Raw genomic sequence first — 6,000 nt, 5'->3', positions numbered from 1 at the left:
AGCTATATATTCAGCCTCAATTGTAGAAGTTGACACATATTGATGTTTTTTACTATACCAAGATACAAGTCTTTGTCCAATAAATTGACAGCTTCCACTAGTACTCTTCTTGTCACCTCTACATCCATCAAAATCTGCATCTGTGTATCCAACAGCTTCAAAACCAGTTCCTTAGGATACCACAATCCCAAGTTTGTTGCTCCCTTTAAATATCTGAGAATTCTCTTCACTGCCATCAAATGTGATTCTTTGGGATTCGCTTGAAATCTGGCACATAGACATGTTGCAAACATAATGTCTAGTCTACTAGTAGTTAAGTATAGAAAAGATCCTATCATTCCTCTATAGCCAGATATGTATACACTTTTTCATTTCTTATCTTCATCCAACTTGATAGCTGTCGACATTGGTGTAGATGCAGTTGAGCAGTCAACCATTCCAAACTTCTTCAAAAAATCCTTAACATATTTGATTTGACTTATGAAGATGCCATCACTTCTTTGACTAACTTGAAGGCCAAGGAAGTAACTGAGCTCTCCCATCATGCTCATCTCATATTTACTCTGCATGAGTCTTGAAAATCTTTGACATAACTATTAGTCCCTTAACAATATAGCAAGAATTACAGAAGGGGGTTGAATGGAATTCTTGAACCTTTTTCTCGAAATAAAAATGTTCAACTCGAATATAGATATAAGTGTTTTGATTAGCACAATGCGGAATAGAAACTAAACTGAATCAAAACATAAGTAATTAAAAACAAGAGTCTTTAAAAACTTTCTGGTGGATTTAAACAATTCCACCAGAGATATATATTATATATCGAGAGAACTCTGTGTGCAAGAATGCTCACAGCTGCTTACAAATTGAACTACTGAGAATACAGGGAAATGCTAATGATTCTGCTTACAAAGATTTCTCTATTTTTTTATCTCAGCTCTGTTCTTTCTATTTGCTACGTTCTTGGTTTATATATTACCAAGATTACAAAGTCAAAAAGACTGAATAAATATAAAAACTATCAGTCTTAAGCTTTGCTACTTTTCGTCCTCTATTACCCAGTTAATGGTCTTCCACAGTAGATTTGTATAAATCTCGACGGTTGTGCTCAGCTTTCACTGTTCAACTGCTTTTTGAATTCTTTATGTGATCATCCGTTGGACTTTATGAACATCCGTTGGATATATGATCATCTGTCGACTTTCTGAACATCCGTTAATGGCTTCATTGATCATCCGTCGACTGCTATATTAAACATCCGTTGATAGTCATTTGATCATCCGTCGATGGCTTTGTTAATCATCCGTCGGTAGCTATTTTGGCACTTGACTTCATTTCACTTGTGCAGAATTACAAGACATCATTTATATACAATTAATCAACCTATTCTGCATATCTAGTTAAAGTCAACATGACTTATAGGCTACTACAGAATCTATACAAAGATGTATACAGAACTGTGCTACAGACTCATTATTACATAAGCTACTCACTCGATGGATAATAAGTCAACATCCGTCGGGACTATAATAAGTTATTCGTCGGGACTATAATTCTTATCTGTCGAGTGCTACATTATTTCACTAAGTAAAATCTACTTAGATGTTTTGTTTATAAAATCATCAAGTACACAACATATGCACAACAATCTCCCCCAATTTATGTCTACTGGAATTGTAGCCATAAATTAAGAGATACTTGATGATAACAAAATATCCTAATCATACAGCCTTAAAGATAAGTAGATAATACTGAAAGTGCTTCAAATAATCAAAATGTACAAAGTTTGGCTCACAGTCATTTCAAGATGCTCCTCTAGCCTGAGCAGATTTTTCTAGTTTCTTGAAGGTCTGGATCTTCTTCCAAGCTTCCTGTTGTTTTCATCAATCTAATTTTGGAGCTGCCTGTGGAATTCCAGTTCATCAGATTCTGAGAGATCTAGCTTTTCTTGCATTTCCAAGAGAGTCTCATTGCTAGAGATACTCAATTGGTCTTCTAACCTGAAGAATCTTCTCACACCTTTGTCATCTTTGAACTCCATCAGCCAGTAGGGCCTTAGATGCACTCTTCTCCCTGTGTATGGGATGATTAGAGTCTTTGGGAGTGCATCTTTAGCTCTAATACTCCTTAGTTCTTCAATCTTCTTCAATACTAGTCTTCTTGCAGTGACATTGAACCCAAAGTTCTTTTTGAAGGATGAATAAACTTTAATCAGTACAGCTTGGCTTTCTTGAAGAATCCTGTGAAGTGGCCACTGAACCTCCCTTCCTCCTTTGTACTTGAACACTAACCTTTCAGGTAGGTTTCTGTAAGCATCAATTCCCCTCACTTCATCTAGTTCATCCAGATAAAGATTTAGATCTGAAAACTCTTTGATGTCACACAAGTACAAGTAGTCTCCCCTGTTGACTTTGGGTTGAGCTCTAACTACTGATTTGGATTTGAGAGGTGACAGCTTCACTTTCTTGACTGCCCTTGACTTTGTCCTTTTTGGCTTGCTAAGGATTGGTAAACTGAAGTCAGGAATTGGTATGTTATCCCACTCTATTGGCTCATCCTTGGGCACAATAGGTTCACCATGAATATTCCTGTAGGGATCCACCACCTTTATATCTTAAAATACCACAGAGGGCTTTGATGCTTGAGTTGTAGCTGGTGTGGGTACCTCAGGAAATTGATCTTCCAATTCCTTGTCAACAATATCCAGTTTCCTTTTTATTCTTCTAGCCAATTCTTTCTTCCTTGGGAATTTCTTCTGTTCTTCAATTTGCTTCCTTGATTCAGTGGCTTCAGAAGGTTGAGAGGCAATTTGTTGAGATGAACTTACAGCCTGTAGCTTGGCTAAGATAGCAATCTGCTCTTTCTTTTGTTTAGCCTTCTTTGCATCTAGAGCAGCTTGCTTCTTTTCCTGCTTTAATCTTGCCTTTTCTTCTCTCTTTACTTGAGCAAATTGAGGATGTCCAACTATCACACAAATTTCCTTTCCATTTCTGAATATCTTAGCAATTCTTCTTTTTGAAGCTGAATCAGCTGGATCTTTAAAGAAAGCAATTGATCTTGACAGAAGCTTCTTTTCATCAGGCTTGGGTGTTTCAAACACAGTATCCAAGGGGTTCTTTAAGGATGATTTTGAATAATTTACCCTTGGTTTAAGAATCATTTCAGCCTTTGGAGATTTGATGCAGGAAGATTGTCCTCATTCCAGATAATTCATGCTCATCTCATTCACACTGATTTGCTTGACTTGAGAGTGATGGATGGCTGACTTAACTGGCTCCTTGATACGTTCAAACTTTTTCTGTATCTCCTCATCAATCTTATCCCAGTTGATCAAACTCAACTTTCCTTTCTCAGCAACTTTCAAGTTTGTTGTTGCTGCTTTAATTATATCTATACCTTCTGCAACTGGTGGCTTGGAGACAGTAATTGAAGGTACAATTACTTTGCTGATTTGAACTTGAAGTTTCTCCCCCTCACTTGGTCCTTTCTCCCCCTTACTTGGTTCTCTCTCCCCCTTTTTGTTATCATCAAGTTGAGGAGTTAGGCCTTGTGCTTTAGTCAGTTGCATGAGAAGATTTGTCTGAGACTGTTGATTTTGAAGAAGGATGGCCACAGAATTCTCAATAACTTGAACTCTATCTTCCAGCTTGGCCAGCTTCCTTTCAGAATCTGATTCTCTCCTCAGTCTCAATAATAGATCCTGCATGGTACCATATGGCATGACTGAATCCAGCTTCTCAAAATTGTAGGTCTTCAAGTCAGCTATATCCTTTTTGATTTCATCTACACTCAGATTCTGTCTGACTTGCTGTAGCTTCATTAGATGTAAAGAATCTAGGTGAGCTTGATGAACAGCCTTGGTACCAGCATTTGAGCTCTTCTGAATGGCCTTTTGGATAGACATGATTTGTTTGACCAAGGATACATTGAATTGTCCAGGTGTGGATTCCTTAGTCAAGGCCCATTCAGGTAGATCAGGAATAGAACTTGGGCCTTCATCTCCCCCTAAGTTCATGCTTCCATCAAATGAAATAGAGTCATCATCATTAGAATTTACTCCAAATTCTTCAGATGGCTCATCATCTGTAGGAGGCATTAAATTGACAGCAGCTTTATCCCTTTTTAGAGATTCTGAAGTATGCACCAAATTTAATGTCTATTCTGCCTCCTCATTGCCCTGAGCAGCCAACAATTGATAGGATGACACAGGATGAGTAAAAGTGTCAGCATCCAAGGAAATGTTATCAATTACAGCCTTGTAATATTGCTGAAATTGTCTTCCCTTTTCAGCATCATTCACAATCATTGACTCATGAGCAATGGCTGTATCCACCCTTATTACTTCTGTACCTACTTTTCTCTCACAATCTCTCTTTTGTTGCATCAGGGTCTCACCATGGCTCCCCACCCTCACACCCTCACCTTCACCTACTAAGGTGGGACTCCTCTCACTCACTTTTGCCAATCCTGAATAAATGGATTGCTGATTTTCACTCTTTTCCTCTCTATTTTCCTGGGAGCAACTGTAATAACCCCAAAATTTTCAACTTTTTGTAACCCTTGTGAATAGTGTTTTAGCTGAATGAGAAAACTTTTCACGCCACACTATGTAGGGGTTCTGTTATGGATATTCTGGGATATTATTAGTACTCTATGTAGTATATAAGTGTATGTAAAGATCGTCAGAATCCAATTCCGAACACTTTGGTTTTTCCCGGAAATCCAAAAGATACGGAGAGAATTGAGTATAAGGTAACAGGATAAAAAGGATTTAAATTAAAGGATTATAATAGAGGATCATAAAAAGGAATATAATGTATTGAGAAAGGTTAAAGGAACCTAAGTAATAAGATCCCGGGTATGATCCTTCAAACGATAAACGAGAACGAAAGTTAAGCGAACCGTATAACAGATCAGCGTTCATTAGGCAAACAATTAGGAAGTTAATCAAAGGGATTAGTGGGAATGATGTCATCCAACCAATAGAAAGGGGACAAGGAGGGAAAGATGGCATCACCACATGACACAAGCATGACATGGGAAGGAAGGAGGTGTGGTGGCTTTGTAACCACACAAATTCAAGGGCAAGAAGGTAATTGACTAAATCAAACACAAAAACAAATCAACCAAGCCAAGCAAATTCATTCTTGATCAAAATCAAAAAGAAACCAAGGCCTTGTTCATCTTTGCTCTCGGCTTTTCACTATTCATAAGGCAAGAAAATTTCAAAAATTCAAGATCCAAGCTTCCTAAATTGGTGAGTAAATTCCCTAATCATCTTCATGCTTAGTTAGGGCTATATCATGAGTTTAAGCCATTAATTCCTTCTCAATCTTCTTCATTTAATCAAAGAAGAAGACTATGAATAGTGTTTTCAAGTTTTTAACTTGAAGTTTTTCTTGTTTTCCTTGAAGATCCAAGCTTTCCTAAGACTTCTCAAAGCTTCTTAAGGCTTCCTAGCTCCTCCCACCACTTCAAGGAAGGTATACCATCTCCAAACCCTAGATTCCTATATATTATAAGATGATTTTGATTAGTAGGATGATATTGTAGCTTGTTGTTGTGATTAGAGTTTGGGATTTGAAATGGTAGTGAAATGGAATGGTAAATGTTGTGGTTTTGATTAAAAGAACTTAAATATGATTAAAGTTAAGCTTAGGCATAATTATGAATGATTAAATTGAATTGGTTGGGGTTGTTATGATGTGATAAGGATGGATGTTGGTTGTATGTTGGATTTGAGGTTGATTTGGAATGATTTTGAATGGTTTAAAATATTGGAAATCGCGTAAACATAGTCGTCATAACGTCCGATTTTCTTTAGACTGTTTTTGTGCATAACATTAGGACCCGAGAACCCCCTGCTAGATTATGACCATTGCCATTTCTAGATAGCTCATGTTACGAGCTTCGTTTTGATATGTAGTTCGTTCGATTCCGATGCACGGTTTAGGAGAAACGACCGTTTCAAGTAACGGCGTTTCGTGAACGAAACTTTTC

The sequence above is a fragment of the Apium graveolens genome, chromosome 5, assembly GCF_009905375.1.
Source record: "Apium graveolens cultivar Ventura chromosome 5, ASM990537v1, whole genome shotgun sequence".
In the NCBI taxonomy this organism is placed as follows: domain Eukaryota; kingdom Viridiplantae; phylum Streptophyta; class Magnoliopsida; order Apiales; family Apiaceae; genus Apium; species Apium graveolens.
Note: the sequence above shows the minus strand (reverse complement) of the source record.